The sequence below is a fragment of the Sinocyclocheilus grahami genome, unplaced genomic scaffold (genome assembly GCF_001515645.1).
Source record: "Sinocyclocheilus grahami isolate Dianchi unplaced genomic scaffold, SAMN03320097.WGS_v1.1 scaffold17.1, whole genome shotgun sequence".
NCBI classification, from domain to species: domain Eukaryota; kingdom Metazoa; phylum Chordata; class Actinopteri; order Cypriniformes; family Cyprinidae; genus Sinocyclocheilus; species Sinocyclocheilus grahami.
In genome coordinates, this window is record NW_015505196.1 from 5501582 (window position 1) to 5521585 (window position 20004).

The following is a 20004-nucleotide window of genomic DNA, read 5'->3' on the forward strand; positions in this document are numbered from 1 at the left end:
CTCAGGAAAGGTTGAGCGCAGCACATCTAATTCTTCCACGAAGTTACCTAGTGGTCCTGGGGGTCGATAAACAACTATAACATGGATTTTAAGAGGGTGGGTAATAATGGCTGAATGTGATTCAAATGAGCTGTTGATACTCAGAGATGGTAAAGGATTAAATTTCCAATCATTAGAGATAAGCAGACCAGTACCTCCACCTCTTCCAGTCAGACGGGGGGAGTTGGAAAAAGAGAAATTATTGGAGAGTGCTGCAGGAGTAGCAGTGTCCTCTGGTTTTATCCAGGTCTCAATAAGGACTGTATGACTTGAATGATTGAATGACTTGAATGACTATAATATAATTGACAAATTTTGCAGCAGTTATACTGTTATTGAACTGAATTGAGCTGAATCGTGACACTGCCTTCTTCATATTTCATAACTGACTAACTTTGCAGCATTGATACTGTTATTGAACTGAATCAACATAAGATGAATAATGACATATGTGAACCTGGACCACAAAACCAGTCTTAAGTCCCTGGGGTATATTTCTAGCAATAGCCAAAAATACATTGCATGGGTGAAAATTATTGATTTTTCTTTTATGCCAAAAATCATTAGGATATTAAATAAAGATCATGTTCCATGAAGATATTTTGTAAATTTCCTACTGTAAATATATTAAAAGTTAATTTTTGATTAGTAATATGCATTGCTAAGAACTTCATTTGGACAACTTTAAAGGCAATTTTCTCAATATTTAGATTGTTTTGGACCCTCAGATTCCAGTTAACATTAATGGAAAGCTTATTTATTTAGTTTTTAGATTATGTATAAATTTTAATTTCGAAAAATGTACCCTTATGACTGGTTTTGTGGTCCAGGGTCACATATTGTCTTTTTAGAGGTGAGGTCTTTTTTGGGTGAAAATAACCTTGGTGGTCTTTAGTAGTAATATTAATGTATTGTTCCAGTGTTGTTTTCTTGTTGCAAAACCAATTGTTTTGTGCATTGTAATGGGCTATTTTTTTTTCTTAGCAGAAGCTTTAAGATAATAAAAAGGTGCAATTTGAATATAATTTAAATTATAATTATAATTTAAAGTGCCCCTATTATGCCATTTCCAATATTGCCTTTCATGCAGTGTGTAATGTAGCTGTATGTGAATGTAAATTATCTGCAAAGTTGTAAAGCTGAAAGTGCACAATAAATAAAGTTATTGTCTCCCAAAATAAAGAATCGACTCTGAACAGCTGAAACGAGTCGTTAGTAATTCGAATCCCACTTTCGTGATGGCTACACGTCACAGGGTAACATATTTGCATAATGCGCGCCTATGTTCCACATTAGCCAGCCGTGAACAACTTCACCCCGCCCACAAACACGTAATTCTACTGACAACTGCTTCTCTAATCTCGGAGAGTTCAACGGGATTCACCGCAGGATAGACCAATCACAACAGACTAGGCCATCTGACCAATCAGAGCAGAGCAGGCTCACGGAAAGGAGGGGTTTATAGAGACTGAATCTTTGAACTGCATGGAACGAATCGTTCGAGAATCGCTGGAAAATGAGGTGATATTAAATGCATATTTTGAGAAAACAAAAGCGTTTTTTGAACTTGCATGCATGTAATCCTATTGTAGGAGACTCCCAAAACAATATTAGGAACCGTAAAAATGGCATAATAGGGGCACTTTAATGGTCACATATTTATTTATTTGGTGAGGAGTCAGGATAATGCGGATAATTAACAGGTTAATGTACATTAAGCCAGTCATTATTATAAAATAAACCCCATCAAGGTAATATAAGACCCCAGTGCTCCATGTCAGAGTTTATTTTACGGTAATGACCAGCTGACTCTACACTATCTCTGACATATGAGTGAATATGAGAGAATGAGAGAGTTTGAGCTTTGCGGAGTTTGAAATAAGAAAGTATTATGACAACTGAATGTCTGCGCAAAGCATTTTAGAGTGGATAAATGGAGCTATTGAATTGCTCATTAATGTTGTCCAAAAAAAAAACCTATGAAATAAAGTTATCAAACACAAGCGAATAAAATGATAACACACCACATACCCCTAAGGAAGCATGGACTATTTAATTGTTGAGCACATACTTTACAAAGAAAAAAGGCTGTGATTACGAAACCCGGAACAAAATGGATATTATGCAAATGTGTTCTGCAGCTTTTCCTCATTAGTAAAACTTTTACTTAGGGGAGTGAAATGGAAATATTTCATATAATCAAATAAACCATACAGATAGAATAACAAAAACTATTCCATCTTGAATTCAAATGGATGAAATTGTCCATGTGGAATGAAACATGCAGAAATCCGTCAAGGAAATCAATACTTCTTGAGACCTGAGATCAAATTAAAGAATCTCTTCAGAGCACAGATGAGTGGTTCAGGCTATCAGTTCATAACTACAACTCACGCATGTTAATATGTAACTATGCAAATACACAGACTATCAAAACACAGGTAAATTATTCATTATTAAAATGTGTATACATTAAGACTTTGTTAGACTGACCAAATTATACATGTGAATGGGTGATTTCTAGCACAGCATTTAATATTCAGGCTTAATTATAAATTACAAACAACATCATATGGTATAGTGCATGGCACAAATGTACCCTGTACTTTCAACCCTCTGTGATGCAATATTATTCAATTTTTGCTTGGCACAGCTGGGGTCTGTGACTGATGTTTCCTACATCCATTTAAATGAATGGCACAGAAGCTAAAATGGCATTAAAGACATTGCGTCTGTATAAATACATCTTGAAAGGGACATTTTGTTTCATCTTTGCACAAACATGTAATACAGTATAATTAAGTGTACGGACACGATTTTTATGCGTACCTTATATGTACCTTCCTGCATTTTTGTTTTTTTGGAAGTAAAACAAGACAAATCCCTCAGAAAAGCTCTTGAGTAATGAAAGGCAGTGATGGCAGCATGCCAAAATGGGATGGTGAAGAGCAATCAAGACAGGATATTTCACCACTTCAAGAAGATCAAACAATCTCCTTTAACCACTCCTGTGGCACGTTTTGATTTCTGCTGTGTCTTCACACCAATGTTTGAGAGCTGCCTCTCGATTTGATACACACTGACATACACATGGAAATGACTGGTGTAAGAGGAAACTGAACGGAAAGGGGAAAAGAAAAGAAAAAAGAATGGAATGGTGCAAGAAGAAAGGATGCAAGAGGAAATGAAAATAAAAATGCTAAAGAAATGGGTCTATGAGAAAAGGGGGGAAAATGAAAGGAAATGGTGCAACAGTAAGGATAAAACAGAAAGGATACAAGAGAAGGAGGAAGATGTGAGGATCCTAATCTTGTTAACATTACCTAACAATCCTTATCTTTGGTGATGTAACCTGACTACAAATTAAAGCTCATAATTGGAGGCTGTTAAATCCCAGAACCACCGTGTTCCTGAGAAAGACACTTTGTGTCTGCAGGGGAACAGTGTCTGCAATTAATCTACCGTAAATCCCTTGCATAAGAAATATCAGATATATAAATAACCCAACACACAAGCCTTTATAACTCAGTCAGTCGTTACATCAGAGCACATTATTACTGTAGAGTATAAAGGTACATAGATCTACTCAAATTGAATGTATGTTATAACCCTCTCTTCCACTCAGTGTGATAACACTACCCCAAAATAGAACTTGGGATCATTTGGCACTGATTTCATATGTTGTTCTTTTCACTCTGCAGGGTTGTCCTTGATAATTTTAGTCGGTAGCCACAAATTCTATGATTAATCAGCAAGCGAACAGCATTTCCATGAACCTTCAGAAGCATATAATAACTTCAAGGTTATTATTATTATTATTTTCTTTTTAAGAAATGACCATTTTCTTGATGAAATGCAGCACTGATAGAAGTCCTTCTGGTGCAGGACTCAATTGTTTTTTTCACACTGAGCCAATTTGAAATGAGATGAAAAAGGATATAGTGGACAAAAGCATGCAATCATCTGGGATGCCACAGCAACAGGAGGAAACAAGATATAGACACCAAAATATTTATTTTGCCATTAACAGACACCTTTTTATCCAAAGCAAATTACAGAGACACCCCTGGAGGAACCTGGGCTAAAATGTCTTCAAAGACATGCATAGAATAATTCTAAGTTTGAAATCTACACATATTTCCAAAATGTTCAGATTAATGATTCATAAAATGTACATGCATGCAAAACATTATTATTATTATTATTATTATACAATTTGTATATATGTATTTTCCCCCAGGAACTCATATACAATTGATGCATTAGTGACAAACCACAAAACAGTTGATTCAAACAACTCATTCAAACATATAATTATTATAATATATAATAGTAATGCATATTGTGTGTTAATGCATGTTGTGATTTTTAAAATCACAACTTAAAAAAAAAAAATCCAACATAGCTTATTAATTATTATGCATAAGAACATTTCATGTCAATTCATGTAACTTCATGTACATTTTTGCTCTTATAAATCCTGATTGTCTTTCAGCATGAGATGAATCCAATCGTATGTGCATTTTATAAATTAGGCCCCAAATATTTGGATCACCGCTTTGTGAGTTTGCTCATACAACCAAATGAACGAGGAACAAAAATGTGGCAGAGTTTACCAACACTGAAAAAACTATTGTCTGTATGAACATGAGCGGCTTCATCAAATCCTCATCACCAGGAGCAATTTCACAGCAATAATTAAAGCGCTAATCATTAGTGCTTGTAATCGTTCAATCATTAATCACCAGGAACGTTACATACCATATGCATGATGGCATGATGGCGTTTTATAAAGCTTGAAGCGGTAGTTTTGTCTGCGCACTGAGTTTAAACAGACTCGCCTTGAGGGAGGCCTTTCTTCTTTTGTTCTCTGGCTGACTGGGGAATTCAAAGTGCATTATGGGGACAAAAAGTACAACTTAAATGCAAAAGTGAAAAAAGTATGTAACAAAAGACAGAGAATATCAGCTATTTGAAAGTTCGTCTTTTAAGCAGTTCTACTTTCCAAAAATGTTTCTTACTTTAATAATGGATGTTGTATGTGGCATTTTGCCTTTAGTTTTCATATTATTTGGCATCCACTTAATACGCAGCTTGAAACAATCAAAACTTGTTTTTCAGATATTTCGGATCTCCCCTCACATGTCATTTCAAAAGCAGGTAGGCTATCATCCATCACGCGGGTTTTTGCTCAGAGCAAAGCGGCCGGGGCAAGGGTTAACAGGGGCTTCCTGATTACTGCTGTTATTCTAGAGGAGCTCACTGCCTTCCAATCATCCACTACAGGGTCACGAACAAGGAGGGGAAATGCAGTCCAATCCTTATAAGATGAAAAAGTATGTGTGCTTTGGACCGGTACCAGCACGCAATTATTCCACAACACAGTCCACCCATGACTGGTCTTGGCGACCGAAGAGATGAAAAGAGCAGATTTAAGACTGAATTTATGGTATGTGTGGATGGCTCAGCTGAGGTGAATGGAGGAGCTGTGTGAAGAGCAGACGATGAGCTGAGGATAATCTTTGGGAGGCCAATTTAGGAATAATGAAATTGCTGAATGAGATCAGCATAGATCTGACGATGCAGTGAGGAGAATGGATAAACCAGTTATAGAGCCCAATAAAGTCACACTTGGAGAGAAGACAACAGGTCACAACCAACTACTGAATTGTTTAATTTTTAATTAAACTTTAACATAACCAAGTAAAAAGTACTGTTTAAAAAAAAATTGTACACAGCTTTGTCATTTATTCAAAAATGTATTTCGTATATATTTCTAATGATAATGTTTGATTTAATTGATTAACAAAGTAGCATAACTGAATACAAAGCACTAAAAAGTACTGCAAAAACTGCCCACCAGACTATATATTTTTTAATTATTAATATTTAAATTAGAAGATGCATATTTAAAAACGGGTCACACTTTATTTTAAGAACCAATTCTCGCTATTAACTATGAATTTTGCCTCAATAAACTCCTAATTTTCTGCTTATTAATAGTTAGTCTGGTAGTTGTTAAGTTTAGGTATTGGGTAGGATTGAGGATATAGAATATGTTAATGCGTAATACACTGAAAAAATGATTAATTGAATTTACTTTTTTTTAAAGACAAATGGTTTCACTTTTAAATAAACCAATTTAGTTGAATAACTTTCCATTTTTTTTTATTTAAATGTAGCTAAAATAAATTGTTTGCAAAAAAACCTCAGTGTATGTGCTTTCTAAGTACTAATAAACAGCCAATATCTTATTAATAGGCATGCAAATAAGCAACTAATTAATAGTTAGAATTGGTTCCTATACTAAAGTGTCACCAAAAAATACTATCCCAAAACATTTCCTAACACTAAAACATATATTTTTTTAAATTCTCTATTTTTTTTTAAGTTTTTAAGTTTAGTTTTTAATGATAGTTATAGGACCTAGACATATTTAAGTTTAAGCCCCACAAATCAAATAAATTTCAAAATCAAAACTAATTTCAATTCCGCATTTGTAAACATCTTAAAAGAGGCTATTTCCATATGAATGGCATTTCCAATGTATTTTTAGATGCAGGCAAATACATCCCTGTATGTGCAGGTCTGCAGAAGTTCACGTGTATTGCTCTGAGCAGGTGTACGTGCTGTTCGTGCAGCCCTCACTACCTGCAGTTCATTTTAAAGAGCTGACGTACTGCTGGCCTGACCCATCCAGCAACAACATTGTGCTTCAGGGTCCTCTCAGTGGCCGAAAGTGTGAGCACTCCAAACTTTGTATGTGGACAAAGAACAGTCATCCATCTACAGCTCGATCAAAGATGAAACACAATCATCATATTCAAATTGGTAGATTTGTTTTTTGAGGCATGACTCATAGGGTATGAATAAACTATGAGAAGCTTTAAAACATCTGAATCAACACTGTTGCTACTAACTACTGGTGTTATGTCTGTAAATTCACAAGACGCATATGGTGATCTTCTATGGCTCATTGACAGGTCTCCCACCAAATGAAACAGTTATACATAGTTAGACACGTTTGCCAAAATAACATCTTCTGTTCACCACTCACATACCATAACAACCAGAATGCATTTGCAAGAAATAAATCATCAAGAAACATAATCAATTACCAAACAAACCTTTTCTTTAGTTGCAGCAAAAAAAAAGGTAAAGTCAAAAAGTAACATATTAATCAATAATTGATGTGCGTTTTGACAGCTCCTTACAAATATAGAGTTGCTGGAGGCACAGTCACTGTTTACTGCCCAATACCTTAAGTTTGTTACCATATGTTCAATATTAGATTTCTCCTATGATGGTCCAGTGAAGGGGGCTGTACTGTTTGAAACTCATGCATCATTAATCAAAGCTCCTATTTCAGTGCAAAATATTTGAGTAGGAACCTAGCAGGATTATTTTTGGAATAACATTTACAGAAAACCGAATTAAAGGTCAATGCGAAACTTCGATGTCAGAAAACACTGATGTTAGAAATGACATAAGGGACATAAAAGTTACGTAATGTAGCATGCATTGCACATATGGTGCAACAATAGCATTATTGAGAGTCAACAAGGTTAACAAACCAATAGCATTATCAATTAAACCAGCAATGGACCAGAATGAAATTCATGCAGATATAAAGTAAATTTAGGTGGTAAATTTACATAGCTCAATATCAAATACACATTAAAATGTGAAAAATGAATTTAAAAAGTAACATGTACTTTTAAAATACATAAATTCATACAGAAATATATACATATTTCAAATATATACAATGAAAAAAATTCCAGTTTGAACATTTGAACACTGGAGTCAAATCAATGCTACATGTTTTAGTAGCTGCACCAGTTACAAGATCTCAATGGTTGATTTCCCATTATGCCATGACGACAACCACTCATTAACACTCCCCCGATAGCATGTCATAATGCTCAATTAGGTTTAATCCGTGTCTGTAGTAAATCACTGTAATTGCTTCTCCATAGACCACAATAGATAAAGCACCCACATGATGTTGTGGAGAGCATATTTTCACATGTTCAGCAGTGTGAGCCATTCCACATCACAAGAGTGAAATGGTCTGCTCCTATTTGAAGCTTGACTTAATATGACAGAAAATAAGCCTTAAAAATCAACTTGTCTATTATCTTCATTAGTTTTAAACCACATTTAGGCAATTACTCTAATCATGATGTCAAGCAAATATTTCTTTGTCAGAGGAAAATGTTTGTGACAAGCTGTTAGGCAGGATTGCTGAGACTTTGGTGAACAACCAAGTCTAATAAAAGTCTAAATCTCTGATTGGTTAAATCTCTCACTCAGTTCTTAAAAATTGGATCTTGCGCATAACAGCAGCATCTGTTATATTGAGGCTTTTTTAATGTAAAATGCTCTCATGAAAAATTTTAGCCGAAAATAAGAGCTGGACAAAAAGTTTGTTGCTTTTAGTATATTAACATATTTAATTGAAACTGATTTCATTTCAGCCCATACTTGTCGAGTCTCTTCAATGACAATAAGGTGTATAATATCAGGAGAAACTATCCATAAGCATTCACATTTATCTCAATAGCAGATGTCAAGGAGTACATATAACATCAGAACATCTTATATGACTATACTAGTCACTCTTAAAAGTTCTGCCAGCCCTCATGAAGTGGCTATATAAATCTACTTCACTAAAAGTAATATTAGTGTGGAATCGAGGAGCAGATTATGCAAAACAATAATATCCCTCTAGGTTATTCAAGGAGTACCAGCCTTAACTTAATAACAGACAGGAATATCTGATGTTGATTACATTAATATTATTAGAAATCTTCTGATCTGAACAGCACATTTTGGGACCACCAAATATTTAGTCTCTTCACACCTCATTACACAGGGGAAGTACGTGATTGGAGAAACAACATTGTGGCCTCGGCCCAAAACTACATGTGACCCTGGACCACAAAACCAGTCATAAGGGTCAATTTTTTGAAATTGAGATTTATACATAATGAATAAATAAGCTTTCCATTGATGTATGGTTTGTTAGGATAGGACAATATTTGGTCGAGATACAACTATTTGAAAATCTGGTATCTGAGGTTGCAAAAAAATCTAAATACTGAGAAAATCGCCTTTAAAGTTATCCAAATTAAGTTCTTAGCAAAGCATATTACTAATCAAAAATTAAGTTTTGATATATTTATGGAAAGAAATTTACAAAATATCTTCATTGAACACTTTACTTTATAGCCTAATAATTTTTGGCATAAAAAAAAAAATCGATAATTTTGACCCGTACAATGTTTTTTTGGCTATTGCTACAAATATACCCCAGCGACTTAAGACTGGTTTTGTGGTCCTGGGTCACATATGAATTGAGAAAAATACCACTGGCTGCCGCTGCAGTCTGACAAAAATAATCCAGTATATTTATCAAGTGCCACCTTTCTTCCTTTGTAATTTGAAAAATATTGGATGCAAACCAGATGGACCAGAAGGACCACTTGTGAGAAAAGTGCATTGTTTGTGAAAATTATTTCATAGACTGCATAGAGTTTGTGTAGCATTTAAGCAGTGCAAACTACCACATAAATAGAAATATTTTAACTAATTAATTTTCAAATAATGTTTTGAAATAACAATTATACTGTCAGACTTTTTGACCTGTTTTTCCCCCGTAGTCCTTCCTGTGTTTCCTTATTTGGTCATGGTCCTGTCCTCGTTTAGTTTGATTATGTTCCATTGATGTCACCTGTTTTCCCCTGATTTTCCTGTGTTTAAAAGTCCTAGGCTGTGGCTGAAATCGCCCCCTATACCCTCATTCACTATTCCCTACATTAGGTCACTAATTCAGTTCACTAGAAGGAGTGAATGAAAACGAGTAGTGAATTCGGACACTGAGTGCACCGGAAGGAATGCTGCTTTTGCATAGTTTGTGCTTGCTGTTTATTAATCAGTTGAAACTAGCAAACTAGCAGCTCCAGTAGTAAGATTAAAGGATTTATCTTGAACTCTGTCACGGAAATTATGTATAAACCCTAATCAAACAATTTAATAATCAATTTACAATTAATTTATACCCGTGTTGTACATTATGCTGTAAGCCATGGATGAGCGCTTTGTAAAAATTAACGGATTGATTATTCAGCTGCGGGAGCCATCTTCTGGCGAGATGCGGGAATTCATTCGGCGCATGACTCTCACGGTGCATTATGGGCATTCTCTAGCCGTTGAGCGTGCACCAGTTGTACACTCGTTTTTGTAGTGCATTGTGTGATTGAATGAGTGCACTCGAGAACGTCCACTATGGTTTTGGACACCACTAAAAATGGCTGTTCCCTCAAATAGTGCCCTCTTTAAGGATATAGGGGGCGATTTCGGACACACCCCTAGTCTGTTCAGTTTGTGTTTTGTCAGGTCTACTCGTTCTCTACGTGTGTTGGCTCAAGCTCCTATTGTGGATTATTGCCTGAGTTTCCTTGATTAAAGACAGTTCTCATTTACTCGTGCTTCCTCAACAGTGTTACGTAACATATACCAGCATCAATGATATTGCATTTATTTAAGAAAATAAGCACAGCTCAGCCAACCTGGATAGCCTGTATACCATACTGAATATAACTTATTTTGAATAATCAATATGATCAAGAAATTACATAAAAAAAGGTCATTAAATAACCTCTGTGTTCAAATAACCTCTAATTGTCACGGAAAAACACAGATTCAATTTGCAGGTTCAATTCCAGTTTATTTGAAACTCAACTCGGCTGGTACTGCAGACCAGAAGCCGTAATTCAGGGCCGTGATTAGAGACAGGAAGAGGGGAACAGTCCAGATGAGCCTCCAGTCACTCCACGAGGCAGAGAGGGTAAGGCGTAGGGAGATCAGCGCACACAGTCCCAGCGTCAGTGCTGACGCAACATCAGAGTAGCGAGAGAGAACAGTGCACAGGGTCCCAGCGTCAGTACTGACGTGTACAGAGAGTTCCTTCTTGAGTGTGCCGAGAGGGGCAGGAGAGGAGAGGCCGCGACACGCGGTTCTGGTAATCACAGGTAATCACCAAAACTGGTGAAACGAGAGGCAGAGAGCGAGCAGAAAAGACAAACTGAAAACACTAAACTGTACTTGGAGCCTATGAAACACGGCAGGACAAAAACACAACAAGACTGGTAGTAGCTCACGAACGAAGAGTAGCGTGTACACACCACAACTGTCAGACACAAGACTACACACGAGGGGAACTTAAAAATAGGGAGAATTAAGGAATTAACAAGTCACAGGTGTGACGGCAGCTAAAGTAGTTAATAAGATAACAATGGGGAGGGAAACCACAAAGACAATGAGCACATGGCGAACTGTCAAAACAGACAAAAAAACAACAACAAGCTGTTGATCAGACCGAAGTCATGACACTAATAGCATGATACCTGTGGTTCTATCTTTTTTCCATTTACTGAATGCCATACTGAATACAGCTGTTATTTATAAAAATCAATCGACCAGTCAGTTTAATAATTCCATACAATCAAGGGTTTTGAAATTACGGCTAAAAAAAAAAGTCATAAAATGAAAATGATCTCTGATAGCACTCATTTACTATTGCATATTACTGGCACACAAAAAAAACTCATAGTGAGACAACAGTTATATATAAGACGTGCCATTGTAAAATTATGCTGATGGGAGCATTGTCATTTTCAGTACTGTTGTTCATTTAACATCGATTGCATATGCAAACCTGAATATGCTGTTGATTATTCAAACTAGGCATGGAAATGACACTCAGGTGATCAACATAATTTTCATATCCTTGTACATATGGAGGGGAAAGCAATGCTTCTTGTTAAGAAAGTAATGAAAATACCTAACAACATGCCACAGCAAATGATTCTCATTTTAAAATGTGGATGGGCGAAGAAGCAGCCCCATTACACCAAAAAAAAAAAAAAAATCATTTCAAGAGCTATATCTTAGCAATGCCCTGAATCATTTACTGAAGCATGATTGGTAGTGTAGTGGTTCTTCAGTTTCTATTTTGTCTGAGTAAAATGGCTGTTACATTCAAGGTCTGATGCAGCTCTGGATTCACTGCACTAAATATAAAACTTATTTGCTGTATTTTGGAGAGATATATTACAGAGTTGATGTCTCAGCAACAAATAACAAACAGCAGTCTTCCTTCTGTTCTGCAATACCTTCTTTGGCAGCAATTTTACTTCAGCTAATAGAGAATAAAAAGTTAAGATGACTAAGGAGAGGTAAGCTGCTGTAAAACTTTCAGTCAGCAGAAGGGTGTCATTTTTAAGGTTTCTGATATATTTGAGGATAATATGTTATTTGGAAAATACACTATCACAGATTGTGTAAAAAAATAAAAAATAAATAAATACCTGAAACATGGCACTGGAACTTATGGGGGACTCACATCTACAGTACATTCCAAAAAGGGTATGAGGTTTTCCAGATGTAACATTTTTCTTGAGGAGTGCATGATTTTAATCTCAAAAATGAAAATTATGTCATTGTTTACTTATGCTCTTGTCATTCCAAACCCAAATGACTTCCTTTTTAAATGCAAAAACACCATAAGAGTATAGAAGTGGTCCTTACACTCTTAAAAATCAAGGTTCTAAAAGGGGATTTTTTCAGTGATGCAATAGAAGAACCAATTTGCATTCCTCAAAGAACCATTAAGTGAAAGGAACTAGCCACCAGGACAGTCCCTCTGAGTTTCCCCAAGGGACATTTTGCTGGTTACATTTGCACCACCAGTAACTCTGAAATGTCATAATCTGTCCAGGGCACTTAGATCTGGCAACCTTGGAGTGCTTTCTGTTCAGATCGAGGTTAAAACATCGTGGAGACCGCACTTTCACGATAGCGGGCCCTAAACTCTGGAATAGCCTCCCAGTATCGATCCGAATGGTGTAATCACTCTCCTCTTTTAAATCAAAACTTAAAACACATCTTCTAAGTGTGGGTCTTTAATGCATTATTCAAATTTTTATTTTTTTATATGTTGTCTTATAGATTGTTTTAGATTCTGTATTTTATTAGAGTTTCCTGATCTGTACAGCACTTTGGTCAACATTGAGTTGTTTTTAAATGTGCTTTATAAATACATAATAAAATTAAATGAATGAAATGAATTAAATGAAAAGTCAGTGTCATTTAAGCGCACCATTTGACAATGTCAACAACTGATGGGGGACAGAGAAGTGCCTTGACTTCGACGTCGGTCAATCTATTGCTGTTTTCCATGTTCATGGAGTTAGTTTATGTAGTAAGTATATTTAAACTGTGTGTTTACATGGCTTTAAAACTGTAGGGTGGTGGTGTTTTGTACAGCATGTGATCAGCAACCAAAGTACACTTATATCAGTAGTTTCTATTGTGCTGGGATGGATCCTATTTCGAAGAAGCTAATTTAGTCCCCCAAAAGATGTTCCTATAACCAAAATCATTCCCAGTTCCTGTGGTGTGAACACACTACTTCCACCAATAGTTAGGAACTACTGTATATGAAAATGTTCCTCATCTGTGAAAGCCCATATGGATGTTAAAATAGCCTTCATGGAACCATCAATAAAGAACCTTTACTTTTAAGACTTTCAATCTATATTTAAGTATTATCAACTCAAGCAATAGGCTTTGTGTCAGGAACAGACTGAAGATTGATTATCTTCCCTTCTAGTGAGCTGTTCTACGACTGGATCGATTAACAAGTAGGTTGAATTTGAGAATCACAATAGACCAATTCATGAACAGTTCATTCAGACATGTTTCCTAAACTTTTATCAAATAATATACTGAAAAGATCTGACTTAAAAAAGTTCACAAATCAAACATTGCTATTTCTCTGGATTTCAATACAGATTTTGAGCAGATTTGACCTTTCAACTTATACAAATTATTCAGCAAAGTATTCTTACTATTGGAGGGAAAAATGCTTTATGAATGTGTAATTACATACACAATCATATACACAGTTTTGCTGCACAATAGAATTACCAATTCATCAGTTGCTTTCTGTGGCCGTGATTCAGCTGAGCTCTAATATATTATGCCATATAATCTGCATAATGTGCAAACCGCAAGGCTATCTTATCTGAAGGTCCTAACACTCAAATATTGAAATTAGTTTGCATGAACCATTGGCTGGAAATGTAATAAGAAGCTTGTCAGTGAAGATATATTGTTCATACAACTGAGTGGGCCTCCATGTGCTGTCCAGCGAATGAACAGATAAGACCTTGTCCACTTCATTAAATGCTCTTAACTTTCAAACCATACTATTATAAAACACATTTTAATTTTAACTCTATAAGGCTATTTTACTGACAGGAATTAATATCTGGTGCTCATTTCCAAGTCATTTTCATCTCAGACAAAAGCATAAAGCATGTGGGGAGTGATGTGCAGAAGACGGATTACAGTATATGTAGTGCATATTGTTATTCAAAGATAGACTGTGAAAATTTTGTTTCTATACCAGGGAAATGTGATACTGGTCAGAATGTATATTTTAAATGCCCATGGAAAGTTTCATTTTAGGACAAAACAAACGGCCATCACTTTTTCTGAGGTCAAAGGTAAAGCCAAAATTTTTCCTGGACAAATGAAACTAAATAAAAAGCAACCCTATAACAGATGCTGACAGTTTATTTGATAAGTACAGAAGTAAAGCCTTTAAGAAAATACTAAAAGGCCTTCAAAATATCCCTGATAAATAAACAACCACAAGTCAAGGAGGTAAGAAAATGTCATTGGATAGCAACATGCAAGTTTCAAGTGAACGCATGAACTCCTCGAAAGTCCATTCTAATTAAGTACAAAAGTACACAAACAGATCCAGCACTGGCCATTCCATTATTTGAATTACTCTCTGGTACTTTTGAGCTCAGAATGGTTTTATTTGCTGAAAACAAGGCTAATTGATTTTATCTAATGCCAAAAGTACTTTTCGCCAGCTCGTAATGAACTGTCTAAGAAAATCAACTAAGAACATTAATTCTTGATAAAGTGTTGCTGATGCTGATGACAATACTGAGACAGGCTCAGTGCACTTGATTAAGGTACGTAGGTACGTAACCCTCATTCCCTGATGCAGGCGTGTCAGACAAATGCTACGCAAAGGTCGTAACCTTCCCAACGCCCCAGTGCAAATTCGCTGACCGTGGCACCCGCAGGGACCAAAAGGTGACTACATTGCTGCTGGAGATAGCCAAGCCGCTGTTTTTCTTAAGAAAAGGGATTTCGATCTTCATGAAAGGTGCTTCACGCCTTTCCTGTTTGTTGTTTACAGCTTGGCAGTAACGAAGGGGAAGCGAAACTTCCAGAGAAGGGTGCTACGGAGACCACATTCTGCCCGTAGGGCGGTATCATGTGGAGACACTGATATGGACTGACCCAGGCCTGGGACAGTACTACATATGGAATGGGTCCTACCTAGGAGTAGGGCGGAATGGCTGCCAGCAGAGACTGACAGAGTGTCTGTCAAAGTGAAGACACGGGTTCACTGAGAGGGAAATCTTACCGTGGAAGAATACACATATGATATCGCCCACAGGGAATCAAGCCATATGGACACCTAGCCCAGTAAAGGGGCTGACCGGAAACCCGGGCAAGCTAACACCGATACTGGGCCTGGCGTCAGACTGCTCCGCCCAGTCTGACTGCCGGGGGTGCTGGAGGATACTCAACCAGGGTTCGCCGTCCAGGCAACTTATTGGAGGAGCAAAAGGTGCTCGCATCCCCGGGTGAGGGGGAATGGCGCAGCAAGCGTGACACCAGCCGGCTCTTCCCACCACTTACCTGTTACCCAACACACAGGGAAAAAACGGCTCAACACGGAGACTGTAAAATCTCACGAAGGTGTTCAGTGTCACCCAGCCCGCAGCTCTACAGATATCTGCCAGAGAGCTTGCTTTCACGGCTTGTTTTGGGATTGGCAGGCCAAGGCAACGGCATCCACTATCCAGTGGGCCAACCTCTGCTTGGAGACAGCCTTCCCTTTCTGCTGACCTCTGTAGCAGACAAAGAGCTGCTCAGAGCTTCTGAAGTTCTGGGTGCAGTCCACGTATATGTGCAAAGCTCTTACGGGACATAGCAATGCCAAGGCTGGATCTGCATCCTCCAAGGGCAGTGCTTGCAGGTTCACCACCTGATCACGAAAGGGGTGTGGTGGGAACCTTGGCACATATCCAGGCCAGGGTCTCAGGACAATGTGAGAGTAGGCCGGCCCGAACACAAGGCACTCTTCACTCGCCGAAGAAGTTCACTTCGAAGAACGAGACATGAAAGTAAGCGTCCTTCTGGTCATCCGCTGCAAACCATTAACCCACGAGCCTGATATCCAGGAGGAAAAGGAAATTGCTCTTTTTGCGAGAATGTGGGTACCTCTGGTCTGATGAGTGGATGCACCTGTCGCCTATTTATACCCGTATGCACGGGGAGTGGCTCAGGTATGCAAAAACTACTAGCCAAAATTCATTGGTGTTTTCTCTGAAAGTCAGAGCAGATTGGGGCTCTCAAGTAAACCCCCTATGTCGTCACGATGAGTGACCGACAGATAGGGAACTAATGACAGATGACAAAAATAACCAATAGAAAACATTTTTTTTATTTTAAGTTGCAAAGGAATCCCATTTCTGTCATGGGATTTTAAAACCTCAGGACTTCTTCATCTCACAATTCAGACTTTTTTCTCACAATTCTGAATTGCGAGATATAAAGTCAGAATTGTCATTGTCATAATTGGAATTGGAATTTTAAGATAAAAGGTTTACTATTACCTTTATTCCAATCTGTGGCAGGAAAAAGAAAACAGATATACAAGATTGTAAAGTAAGATTTATAAAATGTAAACTAAGATTTGCAAGAAAAGTTAAGAACTGGGTTTATATAGAAAATAGCTAAATTGTGAGATAAAAAGTGGCAATTACCTTTTATATTTTATTTATTTATTTATTTTTAATCCTGTCTCAGAAATGGGTGTCTATAGTTTTCCACAGATTAATCATTATAGGGTGAATTCACTAAGCACTTGTGCTACTTTTTGTGCACAATCAGTATTTCAGTGCAAAAAAAAAAAAATCAAAAATGGCAGATTGTAGTAGTCTGCTGTATTGTCTGTTAACTAGCATAAACTGACCCTCAAGATCGGGAATTGATAGCACAAATTATTTAAATGATTTTGTATAATTCCTTCAGCTAAAACAATGGAGGCAGGCAACTGTGGTACCAATTCGTTCATATCGAATCCCCCCTACTAAACACGCAGATGTTGCATCTCAAACATTTTCCCCTCTGTGTAACTTGCATCTAATTTCAGAAAAGAAAAAAACGAATCCTGCCAAGCACGGGTTGGTTTGTTGATTATGAAAAAAAATCTCTAAAGAGTTCAACTGTGTCTGATTGAAAATGATCAGTTGTGAAGAATACTTGATGAATATAGGATAATGTTTTTGAATCAATATACAGATGGTCAATATATTTACATTTACATTTAGTCATTTAGCAGACGCTTTTATCCAAAGCGACTTACAAATGAGGACAATAGAAGCAATATACATTATAATATACAATATGACAGACATCAAGTGAGAAGCTTGAAATCTGCATGCATGTGAGTGTGTAGTTTGATTATTATTTAGCAGTAGTTTGATTACATGCATTATACATCATGATTGGGTTGTTCGACTCCTCTCACCATGTCCCAAGACATTTCAAAGGAAATTTTGAAGAGACAGAGAAAGAGTGTGCATCAGTAGGGTTTGGAGCCATCTTCTCTAAATCAATAGAGATGATTATTGTTGTGCTGTAATTTAAACGATCAGAGAAGCTGACAGTTCAAGAGGTGAAATAGGATCTGAATAAGAGTTCTCCTGATAACTGGATAACATTTTGTCTTCAACATCTTCAACATCTTCAACATTCAGTACAGTTTTACTGAATCAAAGTAGAGGAAGAAGGAAACCATATTTCACTTTGCATGATGGACCTGATCCATACATTTGTATAATCACAGCCAAGCAAGGTCAGTGTATAAACCATATTAGCCTCATAAAAGAAACACAGCTGTAGCGACTTTTATCGCTAAAAAAAGAATGTATTTTATTCTTGTAAAGGCAAAGCTGAATTTCCAGCAGCCATTCTAATGGACACCGTTCACAGATTTACACTTTTTACAGTTATTAACTTAAGTCATTAAGTTAAATAATTTAGCAAGTTTGTTGATTTTTTTTTTATTTATAACATGATACTTTGTATTATGTTACCTTGGCATTCAATTTCAGAAATGTATTGGGATTGACAGTAAATTTGACATTTCTCTCTTCTGACCACCATAATCAATCTTTCAATATTGTTTTCCTCTTTTGGAAATTCATAGAAACACCATTGTGAATTTTTTACTATTAGAGCAAATAAATGCCAGAAATATACTTGTTGCCCAACGTCTACTTCGAAGAACCCTTGAAATGTAAAAAAGGGTATTTCTTCTTCTTATCATCAACGTTGAAAACAATTGTGCTGCTTAATTTTTTGTGGAAACCGCAATGCATTTTTTCTACAGATTTAAAAAAATATATAATAATAATAATTAATCTATTTAGTGAATCCTTGTTGAACAAAAGTATTGATTTCCTTAAAATATAATATATATTTAATAATATAATTATTAATAAAAATTAATTAATAAAAATAATATATATATATATATATATATATATATATATATATATATATATATATCTGACTAACCCCAAACTTTGAACCCTAGAATCCTATTGGCTGAACCGCCCTTCTAGTTATAACTTTCCTATTAGTTACATTGTATCTTAGTTATACTCATATAAAAGGAATAATAATTTCTGTAGGAACAGGCCCTAGTGTAGTTTAGTCACTGTTGGACAAACCATTTCCTTCCCCTTCAGATCTCACACATAGTTCCCACACACTTTGACATAACCTACCAACCTTAGCTCCCAGAGGCTTGAGGAGGTGGCGTTTATGAGCGCAGTGTGAATGTAAGCAGGCGACAACTTCACAATCAACAAACCTATCTTGACAAGCCCAGCAACAGGCCCGGCAGCTGTAAGCTAAACATGTCTCAGTGCTAGACGCTGCTCTATAGAACCGAATAAAACAGCAAATGCCGCTCACCTCCTCCTCTTCTCATCAAACCAATGCTGATACTGTACAGTATGTGGGCGATTTCCATAAGTCTGCTAAAGAATGAGCCTCAAAAATAACTCTTAGTATATTCCAGCTTGCTGAGGGACAAAATGGCCACAGAACAAAATTTAAGAGAAATGTCAAGAAGTTGAAAGATTCAGCAGAATACTGGAATGTAGATTTGAGGAATGACATTTACTTCATGCCTTATGGTCCTGCCCTAAAATTCAAGAATATTGGTCAAAGCTTCATGATTACATTCAAAACGTCTCAAGAAGCCATTTCTCATTTCGCTTCTAGCTTGAAAGACCCGTCTCAACTATGTACTCATGGAGATATTAGGGAATGGATTCCAAACGAGCATTGTGCTAGTAAGATACATTATCATGAGAGTTTGGTGGAGAGTTTCAGAACTTGGGAAAGTTATAGAATATGAAAAAAATCTACTTCCATTCTGGCTTAAATAGCAAATTCTTATATGTGAAAGTTGGGTAAATATGTGCCTTCTATCCATCTTATTTTGGCAAATCATTACAATAAGGTCCCATTAATGTTAGTCAATGCAATAAATAGTGTTAACTAACAATGAGCATTTATTAATCTTTAAAAACAACTGTTTATAAAAATACAACTGTTGTTAGGTAATGTCCATTAAATAACAACTTTTGATTTAAACAATGTATTAGTAAATGTTGTGATTAATATTAACATTAATAAATGTTTTAGAAGTATTTCGCTTTGTTAGTTCATGTTATTTAACAATGTTAAATAGAGATGGATATTCTAATCTGGAACTCTGCATGC